We start from the raw sequence: 16,539 nt of genomic DNA, 5'->3' as shown, positions 1-16,539 counted from the left end.
TCACCATCATAAAAGCTACTACACCCTCCATACTTCATATCTATATCGGTTACATGTTAAATCCAAGACACTAACTTAATATTGGTTACTACATCTCTCTCGTCTCTATGTCATTTTTGAATTTAACATATAATTATAGAGAATAATTATTTTGATACAGTTGTATAATGTTCAAATGAAGAGAGAAAGTATAACCAAGAGCAATGAAATTGAATTTTTACCACAAAAGAATTGCATTGTATTTCATTAAAAGAAGTTGTAAAATTGACAATCATAATTTTGATCAAAAGAGAATTGCATTGTTTGATGACGATTCAGTTGAGACTGGTTTCATGGTATGTGAGGCTCCCGGCCAGTATGGTATCAGAGCCTCGTTAAGAAGAAGGGGTGCATATGGTGTGAATATAGTAAAGAGAGTGAGTAAGGGAGAAAACCACTTAAACATGGAAACACCTGAACCAAACACTCAACCTATTACTACTACTTCTTCTTTATCGCTTCCTAAACTCTGTAAAAAGATAAATTCTCATAAAATAGAAAACCTTATTGAGTATTCTCATGTTCCAGAAGATGCTCAAATTTCTGAAACAATACCTCCTCTATTAAGCCCGTACAACATCTTCAAAAGACAAAGTGTTACTAGATCCATCCGAAATCTTATCTCTACAAACCACCCTCATATGAAAGAATATGTCCAGTCGTCTAGACTAGACCAATGTAGCTTAAGAGCTATGAACCAGGAGCAGTACGTAGATTTGGAGATTCCCCAGTATCTCATAAGTCATTGGAAGACTGAAGGATATACAACCTTACACTTTGGGGCTGTCAGGCTCATACTTTCCCTACACGGAAGGAAGAACCAACCTATCTTTTGTAAAATAGCTCTACTGGACTCGAGCTACCTCCACTATGAAAACAATGTAATAGGAACTGTTCTCACCACACTGCATACAGGGAGTGTCGTCCTCACCATTTTTCCTAATTATAACGTGAGTCTCAATGATAATACTTTATCCACGAGACTAAAAGTACAGGTTCAAATCACTGGAACTGACCAAGTACCAGAAGCTATGTCAGCTACTCTCCATCACCAGATAAGATATCGCTTGCAGAATCACTCGATAGATCTCCCTCTCTCAGGTTGATCTTCTGATTCACTATTGGTTACCACCAATAGAGAAGAAGACATACCCTCTATAGTCCAAATTCTGAGAAGAATTACAAGGGAAGAGTTAACTCAGCTGATTCCCCTTGAATGGATAACCAACTACGAGAGACTCCATGTTGATAGAAGACCTATCCAATCCCAAAACGCTACTTTCAGAAGATCTATTGACAAGACGGTCAAGACAATTTTCAAAAAGCCAGATGGAGGGTCGACCTTAATGTCTCCAATCTTCCAGACAGTGATGATCCAACCAGTTTTAAAAGAAGACTGGTGTCCTATCCATGCTGTTACAATAGAAGGAAAACCCATCTACACTGATAAAATAGATGGCCACTTCATCTGGGATGTTGATCCTACAAGATGTGACCCAGATTGTGACTGCTGGATGCACGACAATGATATTGACCGAGATATCATTCTTCCCAAAACAAAGAAAAAAGGGAGGTGTAAACCCTCTCCACCTCCTCAAAGAAGATTTGATCCAGACAATGGTCCATGGCCAAGGGAAAAAGAAACCCCTCTCTATCTATGAGGAAGGACTAAAAATCCTTAGGAAAGAAGGATTGTTACCACTTGATGATCCAACTCTTGTTACATGGTCACCAACAGACCATTGTAAGGCACTACATCCTCCAGTTGTTGTCCAACCAATTCCTTGTTTTATGTACTCAACTGCAACTCCAGAGTACGAGCGACAATTTCCTCTCCTAGAAAGGAAAACGGATCCAATCACAGGAAGAACATCTAAACCCTTCATTCATCCCAGTGAAGTCTAGCCCGATGGGAAACTTAAGTCTTTAACTCAAGCTGAAGAAGTGCTAAACTGGCAATCTGAAAACATGGTTTCTCAAAATGAGATTCTCCAAAGCCTTGACAAAAGGGTGGATAAGATTGCTGAGAAAATTGAAGAGACGGATGACAATCTCAAGGTTTTATCCCAAAAAATGCAGAAGCATTACAGGAGCTTAAAAGCCAAAGTATCTCAGCTGGATCGTGATTTGCGGCAGATGTTAGAAGATAGAACTTTTGGAAAAACTTTTGACCAAAAGGAAAGAAAAATCAGAAATCTATAAGGCAAGGTAAAAGAGATAGATGATTTCTTAAGAGCCTCTCATGAAAGAAAGCCCAAGCCTGTTGAAAACTCTTTCTTTGACCCTCCTGATTTTCCTACATATTTCAAACAACCAGAAAGGCCTTCTCCTTTCTACCCTACCTATGTTTCATCACCACCAGATCAGGTTAGATACATACCTACAACTTATAGGCCAAAATCTACTAGAACTGCAACTCCCTCGACCTCCAAGTCAAAAGGCAAAGCTTCCTACCTAAGCGCCTCATCCTCAGACTCTCAGGATATCCCTGAGACACCTCCTCCAAAAATCCAAAAGGAAGAAGAAACTCATGATAAAGGTTTCCAGGCCATGGCGATCACTAGAAGTACGAATCTTCCCAGGAAAATCACCATCTTGCTAAAACATCGACACATAAGGAAGATGAGTCCTTGACAGATAGTGACAATAACTCTGATCAGGAAACATCTACTGAAGAAACACCAGGATCTGTTTCCTCAAAATCAAAATCTAAAGACAACTATATCCCAAGACTCTTCATGGCAAATATAAAAGAGGAAGATTCCTTTTTTGAGGAAGAGTCCCCTGAAGAAACTCTGATCCCTGAAAGGATTAAACCAAATGGCGGTCCTTGGTTCACCTTTGATGATATTCCACCCAACTGCTGGAGAAAAAGACTACTTGAATTTGGAGCTTGGCTTGACACCCAGATGATGAAACACAAGTGCAGATAGCTATAAGATCATTAAAGAATTTTGTTGTAGGATGACAGGCACGATGAAAGAATGGTATCACAATCTTGGAACCTTCAAACAAGATGAGTTACACCGTCTAGAAACTACAGCTAATATTCTTGGTGTGCTTCACCGTGAATTTATCGGTGATATGGAGATGTTTGATAGAAAAAACAAACAAGAATTCTTTGAGATGAAGTGTTGTTCCCTCAAAATAAAGGACCTCGACAGACACTATCACAGGATGGCACAGAGATATTATGTCCTTAATGGATACAATGACCCTAGTCTCAAGAATACCTATGTCTCCTCTCTACCACAAGAACTCCAGCCAGAAATCCATAGGATGTTAGCCACAATTCAAAGGGATATCAAAACCATGAGTCTTGGACAAATTCACCAGGTGACAATAGAAGCACTTGAAAAGCTTTGCAGTTTTCATCACCAATTTTCGGAAGTTATAGAACAAAAGTCAAAATTTACCCACGTCTATAGAAAGCCCTACCTGGAGATTAAGTGTAAAGACAAAAGGTGTAGTTGTGCAACAAAAAAGAAACACCATCAACAAAAGTACACCAAATCTCATAGGACCTTCAAGGGAAAGAAAAGGAATAATATGAAGTTCTTCAGAAGAAAACCTTTCAGAGGAAAAGGGAAAAATCAGAGATGCTTTATTTGTGGGAAGAAGGGACATTTCTCTAAAGAATGTCCTAATAATACTCATAAAGCCGCAAAACTGATCAACTCTCTTCAACCTCTAGAAGGAGACTTAGAATCTTTGTATTCTGAGCAAAGCCCTGCTGACGAAGAAACGATTTTTTCCCTCCAACACTCTTTGCCTAATGAAGCATCATCTTCGGAGTTGGAAGATGGCAGATATCTCCCTACTTACTCCTTCAAAGAGATAGGAAGTTCTCTTCCTACTCCACCTCTCCCTTGTGTTGAAGTTCATGTCCTCGCAACAAAGTTTTCACGTCCAAAGAAAGTTATAGCTTATATGGACACTGGAGCCCAGATCACAATGATAAACCCTAGCATTCTCCCAGCAGAATCGTGGGTAACACATGTTGCATACTTTGTAGAAACATATGGGAAGGTTTTTAAGACAGATCTAATGACCAAGGAGAAAATAGGAATTAAGTTCTTCCCGGACTGCATCGTCTGGACCAGGGTCATTGGCAGTAATCTTCCAAACAAAGATATTGTATTAGGAATGGATGTCTATTCAGCAGCAAGTAGACTTCAAATTCTCCCCACAAGAATCAAATTCAAAAGAGAATTCAAGCCTTATTCCGGAATATTGAAACTATATTCCTTGTCTAAGATCCCTGTTGGTTATGAAGAAATCAAGTCCAACCTACTCAAACTCTGCGCAGACAACCATGAAGAATTCCGACATCCGAAACCCCTATGGAAAAATAAGGACTTTTTTGTTCAACTTCCTTTTAAGCTAAATGAAGATATTAATCCAACTAAGGCCACTCATCCAGGAATGAGTCCATCAGATTATCCATTGGCTAGGAAAGAATGCAACCAATTGCTCAAGCAAGGTCTGATAGAGCCCACCAAATCAGAATGGACTTGTCAAGCATTTTATATGGAGAAAAGATCTGAAAAGTTAAAAGGAAAAAGAGGCTAGTAATTGATTACAAACCTCTAAATTATTTTCTCAAAGATGATAAATTTCCCATTCCAAAGACCTCGTCCTTAAATGTTTTCATCAAAGATGCCCAGATCTATTCTAAGTTTGATCTTAAGTCAGGATTTTGGCAATTTCGTATCAACCTAGAGGATCGCTACAAAACAACATTTTGCATTCCTAACGCCCAGTATCAATGGACTGTGTTACCATTTGGGCTTAAAGTTGCTCTGTCACTCTTTCAAAAGGTCATGACAAGAATTTTTGAACCCATTCTCAATAGTATCCTCATCGATATTGATGATGTGCTATTATTCTCAAAAGATGAAAAGATCCATAAACAATTATTGGGCCGATTCCTTCAAATAGCCCAACAACATGGAATGGTGCTCTCTGAAAAGAAAAGTCAATTGGGCCAAACAGAGATTGATTTTTTAGGGATGCATTTCTCCCAAGGGAAATATCAACCCCAACCTCATATTGCCCAAGAACTGTTAAACTTTTCTGATGAAAATCTCTCTGTCAAACAAATCCAACAATCTCTTGGTATAATTAATTATATCAGAGATTTCCTTCCAAGACTGGCGAAATACACAAGCCCTCTATCACAAATGTTAAAGAAAAAACCCCCACCGTGGGGAACATGCAAACTGAAGTAGTAAAAGCCTTGAAGAAGATTGCACAAACTCCACCTGCCCTAAAAATCCCTGGAAATAGGAAAAGAATCATGCAGACTGATGCTAGTGATCACTATTGGGGAGCTGTTTTGATAGAGAAACTTGAAGGGAAACGATACTATTGTGATCATGCCAGCGGCCAATTTAAAGAAGCTGAAAAACACTATCACACCACTTACAAAGAAGCTCTCACCGTAAAAATGGGAATTCAAAAGTTTGACTTCCACCTAAGAGGCTACCAGTTTGAAGTCCAGATGGATAATTCATCTTTTCCCAAGATCCTTGAATTCAAAAATAAGATGTCATCCGATCCTCAAACCTTTTGCCTCAAAGATTGGTTTTCCAGATATGATTTCTCCGTAAAGCATATCAAAGGAACCCAAAATGTGATTCTGGATCTACTATCCTAACTTATGAAACCTGTCCAGATCATCACAGCCAAACACACTTTCCCTTTGATTCTTATGGTCAGACCACTACCAGCTCATGCATCCACAACCAGAAATCTTCCTCCAGGAATAACAATCTCCTCTTCACCATCTCAGCTCAAACAGTATGCCAAGAACAATCTCTTTTATTACATGACAAAAATCATAAGGAATAAACTCCCGGATCATACTTCTTATTTCCCTGACACACCTTTCCTCCTACCAATTTTAATAAACCCAAATGTCAAATTCACAAAAAAACCATTTATGGTATATCTGGTGTGCCACAGTATTATATTTTATGTCTGTTCTTATTCCCACTGAAGCCATGTATCAACACCTGATGAATCCCGAAAATCACAAGTCCTTGATTTGGACTACCCTTGAATGGTATTCTCCATTACAATGGTGGAGGAATCAATTAAAACTAGTCATAGACGAGGTCAAAGAGATAAGATTAGCCTTAGAAGCTATTTTAACACCCCTTTTTCTACCCCAAAATACTTAACATATAATCAGAGTAAATAAGCACGCATATAAACGAAAGGCGTCACATCGACGTTTTCAAAAACTAAAAGCTTTCAAAAACCAACATCATTCATCATCAATATACAATACACCAGGTCATTTAAAATAACACATTTCACTCATCATGAATATTCAAGAATATGCGTTCGCAGCAGAAAATAATGAATACTCATTGTAAGACCCCAATTTTGTCCCTAAGATCCCTCATGGTATCATATCATAACATTGCATTGCCTCAAGGATCATTGGACACCTTGCTTCCTTCCCTGTGGGTGGGTTATCTTTTGAGAGTGATTCCTGATCACCAAGCATGTTTGCATTTGTATATCATTGTTTTTCTTTTAATCACTAACCAAAAGTACAAAAATATGTCATCTAACCTTTGTCTTGCAGATGAAGCAATCACAGGTCTAGGCAATTGAAGGCATTCATTGAGCAATAGATGGTGGTCATTCTTGAGATTTGGACCCCACAATCATTCACAAGAGTTCATATGAGCTATGATGTCATTTTGAATTAAAATCCCAAGTGGTAGAGGCTTGAATCTCATCAGAACATTCTCAAGTCATCTGGAGACCTAGAAAGTCAACTGCCAAGTCAACTGTGGATTTGGAGGTGGGAAGTGACTAGAAATACTTCATTCATGTTTTTGACCAATTTCAACTCAATCTTACATCATCAAAAAGGCTCCAAATGAAATTTTGTTGAACATGAAAGTTGTAGATCTTTCTCTTCCATTTCCAAAATGTCCAAGATCATGAGCATATGATGTGTGGTTGAGGAGATATGATCAAATCATGGCAAAGTGTGCTTGAAGATTCAAATGAGCATAACTTTTCAACCAAAGCTCCAAAATGAGTGGTTCTTTTTGCTATATTCTCCTCATGACTTGTAGTTTCCAAAACATCCATTACATGGCTTGAATTCCATTTGCATTATCATGTGTTCATTCATGAAGATTTTCAAAAGAAACTTCACAAAACCATTTTGGATGATTGTATGCATACAAAACCAATTCAAAAATGTGCATGGGCCTTGTTTAAGAGGTTTTGGATCAGCATTGTGCACTGTTCACGTGCTACCTCATGCATGGGGGTGAAAAACCATTTTTGCAAAAACACCTCATAAGTTGCTAATCCTAATTGCATTTGGCTTAAACATGATTTCAGCATCATTAGCATGACCTATATATTGTTAATCACAACTGTTTCCATCATTAACATTCATTTCAGATCTAGATTCAAAAATCAACAAATTTTTTCTCTCAATTTTTTTTCCAATTTCTTCACACAAGAACCTTTCCTATTGATTGATTCATGATCCTGAAGCATTTTTGAGTAGAATTGAATGTGGAATTGAAGCAATTGGTGCCATATTGAGCCATACTCGAAGCTTGAAGGTTCCATGGATTTTGCAAATTGAGCTGGATTCGTGTATGCTGGAGCTTCAAATTCATCATCAATCACTCCATTAAGCATTGTAGAGAAGATTTGAGGCATTGCTGAGCTTTGTGGAGCACGATTCCAACTTCTGTTCTTCAAGAGGTCAGGATTCGATCTCAATTATTCTTGAATTCATTATGATATTGTTGTAGATCGTGTTGTCCTGATGAATCTGAGCTTTGAATCGTGTGATTTGGTGCTGTTTTGAGTTAATTATGGATGATTGAATGTTTGACATGTTGAAATGATTCTCTTCGATCCGAGCTTGTTTTGATGTTTTTGCATGTTTTGATTGTTGATCTTGAATGTACATGACATGACGAATCGTTTGGTGTTAGTTTTATTGATTTCTGGACATTTTTTAAAAATCTGGAAAATTCAGATGAAGATCATCATGATCTTCATCTTCAACCTATGAGCTTCATGCGTTTCCAGAAACTGCTAGGACTTGGCTAGGGTTTTGCTACGAAATCTGCATGTGATTTGCTACGAAATTTTGAATTAGCTACGAATCTGGAAGCGCGCCAGGCTTAGGGATTTTGTGTCAATACGCTGCCGTTTTGATGTTAGGCGCCAGATTTGAATTTGCGCCAGGTTCGATCCTGGCTGAGGGACTTTTTCAAATTGCCATGCATTTTTCACCATTCCCTCCCATTTTTGCCATGCCTTGCTTTACTTACATTTTCAAATTTTTCCAAACTTCCAAAAATCATTATAAATTGAAAAATGCATCAATTTCACTCCAATTTTTTGCACAATGCTCCTTATCCTGTCTAGTTTTTTATGAGCATAAGTTTGCAAGTTGTGCTTGGCTGGAAAAATATTTTGTGCTAGGATGATTGGATACATATGCATGTATGACCTTGCCTTGCTTATTCCTTTGTGAAATGCTTGTTTCTTATCCAATGAATGTGAAATTTTGCATGATGAAACTAGACACATTGCTTGACATTTTGGTTTTGGTTTGACATTTTTCTCAATTACCATTTCTGTTTTATGCATGTGCTAACTTCGTGTGACAATTTGTGTCACACCTTTTGATGTTCAACTTGTACCATGTGATTGCCATGCCAAATGATGTTCAATTCTTCTGATTTTTTGTATGTTGATCATGATGGATGTCTTGATTGCTCATGATTTTTTCCAAATTTATTTGGATCATTTCTGTTTTGATTTGAATTTTTCATTCATGATGATCACATATGAACTTTGAAATTGCCTTGAACTTCACTTGATCATGAAATGCTTTTGGTGATTGATTTTGATGTGAGACCTTTTGGAACATGTCAATATGTGTTTGAAGTTGCTTGGTGTTAAATTTCAGCTCCTGTTTTAAATTTTTTCTCCATCTTTGACCCTAGGCTTTGACCTAGTGGTTTGTTGCTTACAGTTGAGCTTTGATTTCAGGTTGAGCATCCAAGTTCCATAGTTGATGATGCTTCATCATTTGAGTATTGATGTTTGCTTTTGATTACTAACACTTGTGTGTTTTGTAGGTTGATGCTAACTCATTTGAGTTTGCCTTTTGGCTTACACATTTTTGTACATTGGGATTGTCTGTTGCTTATTGACTGTTATCTGTTTGTCTGAGTACTGTACTGATTTGTTTAGTTGTTTCCACAGGTACTTAAGTTGCTTTAAGTTCATTGTGAACTTTGCTTTGCTTGGTTGCTTAACCACTTAGGTATAATCTCTAATCTTCATGTAGTCTGGAAGACCTACTGTTATTGGTAGGCACCTGTCTGAAGCCTTCCTTAAGAGGCAATGTTTGTGCTTGTTTAACTTTGTGCCAAGCAGGAAAAGTCCTCTTATGAGGCAATTGGCAGATAAAAGAGATGTGTAATCCATCTCCTGCTACTCAGTGTGTCATTCACCTTGCTCACACAATGTGTTGATGCATGGTGAATAATAACCCAAGATCTTATAGAGTCAATCATTTGTGGAGAAGAGTTCCAACTTTCTGAACTCCCACACTTTCCATTGATCAAAGCTCTCCCTGACCAGGGATAAGAGCTATGAGGCACACCTCTCATCTCCTTTTCATCTGCTTCACCCTAACTCTCAATGTTAGGGTTAAGAGCACAAAATACCCCATTCCAGTTGGCTGCAAAGCCTAACCTCGCTTGAGCCTAATTGATTGTACATAGTGTGTGCTAATTGACTTGTTTGTCTGCTTACTTGATTCATCTGTGCATATTTGCTTGAGTGTGCCTTTGTGCATTTATCATCATTTACTTGTATATCATTTCATGATAAATTGTTCATTGCTTTGTGACATCTTTGTTTTGTCCTTTGAGGAGTCAATTGTAAGTCCATTTATTGGCAGTTGTTTCCTATGACCATTGAGGAGTCAATTGTAAGACCAGTTATTGGCAGTTGTTTCCTATGATCTGGTAGGAGTCGAGTGTAAGACCATTTATTGGCAACTTGTTTCCTTTTTGCTTATTGCATTTGTTTGTTCATGGAGGAGGCAAGCATAAGTCCATTGATTGGCAGTTGTTTCCTGTGACATGGTAGGAGACTAGTATAAGTCCATTGATTGGCCTTTGGTATCCTTATTTTGTTTCTCTTGTGAGACTAGTATAAGTCCAGTGATTGGCATCTGGTATCGTTGTTTCTCTTTGTTTTAGGAGATTGGTGTAAGTCCAGTGATTGGCATCCGGTATACACCTTTGTTGGCTTTGCCTGATACTTTGTTTATCTGTTATTTGCTTGTTGCCTTATTCCAAAAGAATCACTTGAATCATCTACATATGATCTCAAGAGGTGAACATCTAAGAAGTTTTACTTCCTCACTCTCCCACTTTTTGTTTCTTTAAACCTCCATTTGCATGTTAACCCAAACTTGAAAACTAGTGTGCAAACATTTTCACTTCTTTTCAAATTAGAAACCTAGGCTTTAGGCCTTTGATTTTCAAACTTCATTTTTGATAATACTTCTTTTTGAATTGAATTCTAATCATACCTTGACCATTTTTGTGAATACTCATAATCAATTAATTTCACTCATTCAATTGTTTTGTGGCTTTGTCCATTCTTGATAAGTTTTCATACATTAGCCATAGGTTTGATTTATCCTAGTTGGTTGATGTTAATCTCACCTTTTGTCCTTAGTGATTGAATTGTAAGACTTCCTTGCTTATTATAGGGTTAACCCCTCACTAGCAAGTTGAAGCTTTTCTCACATGGTGGACTTGTTGTTTGCATAGGTTGAGTTTTCTCCCATGGATAACGAAAGACCTTAGGGCTTTTGTTTTAAAATCATTCACTTACTTTTGGAAATCTTTTAGCCGAACTACGGCGTTTTGATCCTTACCTTCCATGGAAAGGTACGTAGGCAACGGGTTCATCCGTTCAAACACAAAAATAATAAATTGTATATTCTTTTTCTCATTCCTTCAATCCATGTTTGCACAATAAATATTTCATAAACAAATAATCATTTTATACAACAAGTTGTGAAAAGAGGTTCCCTAGGAGTACCTAGGACGTTTTGGGTGCCTAACACCTTCCCATTGCGTAATTAACCCCTTACCCAGATCTCTGACCTTTTCATTAGTTTTCTATGTGTAAAACTTCTTAGGCTTTTGTTCGCTTTTTAGCCATTCCTTTGGATAAATAAAAGTGCGGTGGCGACTCGATTCTTTGTATGCTTTGCTTTTGATTTAATCAATAAATCATAAAGTGACGAATACACCGCTACACTCATGCATTTCATAAAATGATCCATGTCCCATACCATGATCATCTCTCAATAACTCAAGATAAAGTAAAACCATATCCAGAATATTTGGCACTATGGCCTCTCAAACAGCAATTGCAAATAAGCATGTTCACAAGTAATAATATAATACTTATCCAAATAGGATACGAGTTCAATACTACTAATCTACCCCGTGTTACATGACCAGAGCATTGACTCATTACTTAGTCTCTAAAACAAAGCACCGAGATCCTCCAGCTAATCTCGAGTGAGCTACCGTCCACTTACTTCAGCAATACTACTCTAGAGTATATGCACGATGCCATGTAAAGCATCATTCCAACAGAAGGGTGAGAATTCAAATCATTATGAAGAAGTATAATAAAGCACAATGATTAAATCAACAATTAAAGGAATTCATCACACCTTGTATAACCATGTAAATAATACTAACCAATATTTATTTCACATGTTTCAAGCACACATAAAACTCAAGGAGTATAATATTCAAATCCAATATTATATTCCCAAAAATACACATAACTACAATTATCATATAATCATATACTTTACCAAGTTATGTATCCAAACATCATCAAATTCAATTACCATATCTCATACACACATCACAATCACAATAATGCATACACCCAATTATCACATAACTCTAATGTGACTCAATGCAAGACATGTGACTCTATGCATGTGGTACCGCAATGTGAACCCAACGTTTCACCGCTTTCCGATTCAATATCTAGAATCCAAGCCACGCTTCCGATCCGGACAAGATCAAAGCCACTACGTCTATTTCCAATTAAGGATCAACGTCTACTACGCCTATTTCCAATTAAGGATCAACGTATGCTACGCCTATTTCCATTCAAGGATCAACGTCTATGTGAACCCACAGTTTCACCGCTTTCCGATTCCATATCTAGAATCCAAGCCACTACGTCTATTTCCAATTAAGGATCAACGTCTACTACGCCTATTTCCAATTAAGGATCAACGTATGCTACGCCTATTTCCAATTAAGGATCAACGTCTACTACGCCTATTTCCAATTAAGGATCAACGTATGCTACGCCTATTTCCAATTAAGGATCAACGTCTATGTGAACCCACAGTTTCACCGCTTCCACCATGAAGCCGACCATGCCATGAATGAATGTACAAATACCAACACATATGCAATTAAGATCATCTCTACCATCTTAACATTCCACATATCACCATAATTCAACTCTATGAATTATCCACCAATGGTACATATACACATTCATAACAATATATCATTCACAAATATAGGCTAATTATCAAATACGCACACATAGATTTCATTCCAAAACGAATACAGCATTTAAAATCTCAATTTTTCACTTTTCAAACAGTGTTAACCGGTTAACGCATTTAGGTAACCGGTTAACGCGTAACAGAATGCACTTCCTGGCAATTTTCAACAGTGTTAACCGGTTAACGCTTTTGGTTAATCGGTTAACGCAAAACAGAACACAATTTCTAACAGGTTTTCAACAGTGTTAACCGGTTAACGCTTTTGGTTAACCGGTTAACGCAAAACAGAATGCAATTCCTGCGTTAACACAAAACAGAATCAACTTCCTGGGCAGATTTTTAAGCAAGTAACCGGTTAACGCTCGGTGGGTAACCGGTTACCACAAAACAGAATGCAGAATTTTCTGCGTTTTTCATCGTTGGAGGACTTTCGGACCTCCGATTTCGATTCCGTAAAAAGCCAAATGCTCAGAAAATTATAACTCACACAATACTCTAAGTATATAACGTTAATTTGCAGTTTTAACACAATCAATCACCACAATTCAAGAATACTCATCAAAATTGTTAGGGTTTAGGGAATTCAACGTAAATATATTTCTACCCATTGACCCAATCATACTAACCCATAATAATAAGGATTCTCCCCCTTACCTCTTCAATTTTCTGGAAACCTTAGTTTCTCTCTTGTTCTTCCCCTCTTCTCCTTACTTTTCCTCTTTTCTTTCTCTATTGCCGTCAAATGATTAAATGAATCCTACTTCTCACTCTCCTACCTCTTATTTATAGTATTATATTTGGGCTTAAAGAATGATACCTCTAATTTAATTATTAGGCCCAATTAAGACATAGTATTATAATATCTCTATTTAATTCAAATAAATTAAACCAACTCAACATGCACACCAAGTTAATTAATTCAATTATTCATTATATCTCATATCAACTAAATAATTAATTAACACACCAAATTAATTAATATAATCAATTGTAGCACCTCAAATTTGCACCCCACATTCATCCATTCATTTCATTTTTTTAGGTCATTAACATTACATTAACACTGCATAGTACATTGCATCACATCAATAGGAACTGGCATCAAGAGAATTCATCTGTGCAAGAGACCAAGTAGTTCTTTGAGATGAGAGCCACATGAGTATTCTAGAGAGCTTGTATGATCCAAGGTTCATTTTGAAGCTATTGTACCAAGTGTTAAAGGCTCAAAAGTCATCAGTACATTGCCAAGTCATCTGAGGCCCATAAAAGTCAACTGAAAGTCAACTGAGGGCTAGGAGGTGGAGAATTGGTTTGAGACACTTCATTCATGTCCAAAAGAGGCTTATTCGTCATGTCAAACATCTACCTTGAAGATTTTGAAGCCAGATCAAAAGTTTCCCAAAATGGAAAGTGACCTGTAATTTCAAGTTTCCAAAAATGGCAAGTTTTTGGACCACTTTCAACTTGACTTTCCAACATCAAAGAAGCTTCAAATGAGATTTTGTCCAACATGATAGTTTAAGATCTTTCTCTCCCATTTCCAAAAAGTCCAAGATCATGAGCATCTGATGAATGGTTGAGGAGTTATGAGCAAATGATCACCAAGTGTGCATGGAACTTCCAAGAGCCATAACTTTTGATCCAAAGCTCCAAATGGAGTGCCTCTTTTTGCATTATGCTCCTCATGACATATATTTTCCAAATCATTCATTACATGGCATGAAATTTATTCACATAATCATTTGGCCATGCATGTGATTTATGGAGGGAAAATCATGAATTTAAAATTGGTTGATCATATGAGTTTTTTAACCATTCCAACATGTTCATAAGCTCATTTTACGTGTAATTAGATCATGCATGCTACTGTTCACGTTCATAATGGCCATGCATAGGGTGAAATTTCCAATTTGGCATTACACCTCATATCTCATTAAACTTTCATTAGCCATGCCTAAGTGTAATTAGCAATGTGATTAAGACATGGTATAAAAGGCTAATCCTAACAGAATTTTTCAGTTTCATTCATTCTAGATCTAGATCTAAGTTTTCCCTCCAAAATTTCTCTTAATCATAATTCAAAAAATCTTCAAGTAACACATGATTTTTATTGCATATTCTGGTTTCTTGATCATCATTTGGTAGAATTCAAGCTCTTGATTGAAGCATTTGGTGAAGAATCAAGGTGTGCAAGCTCAAGAACATGAAGATGGAAATGGCAAATTAATCAAGATCTAGTTCGTTTCAAGCTTCAATTTCTACTTCAAGCTTCATATCCAGGTTGATAGAGGAGATTTGGACATTGCTAAGCACCTGAATCCACTGCTGCCATTGATTGATCTTCAAGAGGTGTGATTTTCGAACCTCTTAATTCTTGTTTTTATTGCCATAGACTTGTAGAGCCTTGAATGCTGATCACGCTGATATAAAGATCTTGAAAAATGGTGCAATATTCATGGAGATATGTTAGTTTAAAGTTTGTGTGTGAAATATGTCTTTGATCGATTTGCATGATTTATGGAGTGTTAGCTGAAAATGATGTTAGATTTGGAATGTACGTGTGATAAGCTTTCCATTGATATAAATTTCGCACGTTTCTGCAAAAAAAAATTGAAGATGTATTGTAGCACCACCGTCTTCATGAAGAAGACGGTGGAAACCACCGTTCCACTACTGTAGCGCCGCCGCCTGGTTAGGGTTTGCTGGGCGCGCTTATGAGCATGCAAAGCCTGCATTCGATTCCCGCTGGGAGCGTTTCTGAAATTCATTTTAATTCCCTTCCATAAACCAAAACGGCGTCGTTTTGTGCGCCTGGCACACTCCCTTCGATTCCAGGCGAAAGCACATTCTAATTCCACGTTATTTTTACTAAGCGCTGCGTTTTGGTGTCCCTGGCTTCGATCCCTGGCTCCAGCACAATTCCATTTATTTTTTCCAGCGCCTATATTTTCAAGCCTACACGGTTCGATTCTTCCATGCAGCATTTCATTTCCATTCATTTCACTATTATTTCCATTAATTCAACATTATTTCCTTTTATTTTCATGCTCATTCAAAAATTGATAAAAAATAGTATACTGATCCAAATAATTCCCAATTTTTTTCTACATGATCTTTGAGATGTCTAGTATTTTTGTGATGTGATTTCATGATTTTACCATTTCTGGATTTTTAAATGTGATTGATTCTTTGGACATGTATGCAAATGTGACATGCTTCATTCATTCTATTGTGAAATGCTCATACATTGTCCAAATGCCATGAAATTTTATGTGCTGATTCTCAACATGTTGCATGATTTTTGAGGCTTGGTTGTGCATTTTTCTCATTTTTCATCGCTGTTTTAGACACATGATTGTATGGTGTGACAATGTGTGTCACACAATTTGATGTTGATCTTATTCATTTTCATTGCCTTGCCAATTCAGCTTCTCTGATTATAATTTTTGGCATGATGATTGTGTTGGATATGTTGTATGCTCATAAAAATTTCCAGGATTGTTTGATTCATTTCTGTTTTAATATGGAATTTTCATTCTTGATGACCAATTGTGTGCCTTGAAATTGCCTTTTGCCATATTTTGCTCATGTGGTGACTTTGCTTAATGCTTTTGACTTGGTCCTTTTTAGGACATGTTCATGATAAATTAAATGTGCTATATGTTGAATATTGGTTGCTGTTTTAACTTTTTGCCTTACCTTTGACCCTAGCCTTGGTGCTAGTGGTTGGTACTCACTTTCTAAGCTTTGTATTTCAGGTTCAAGCTTCTAATCTTAATGATTGATGTAATCTCACTTCATGAGATGCAAATTACTTCGTGCACTAACCCTTTGTGTTGTAGGTTCATGGAGTGTGG

The sequence above is a fragment of the Lathyrus oleraceus genome, chromosome 2 (genome assembly GCF_024323335.1).
Source record: "Lathyrus oleraceus cultivar Zhongwan6 chromosome 2, CAAS_Psat_ZW6_1.0, whole genome shotgun sequence".
Classification (NCBI taxonomy): Eukaryota; Viridiplantae; Streptophyta; class Magnoliopsida; order Fabales; family Fabaceae; genus Lathyrus; species Lathyrus oleraceus.
The sequence above is the reverse complement of the archived record's forward strand: the minus strand, read 5'-3'. Positions refer to the sequence as shown.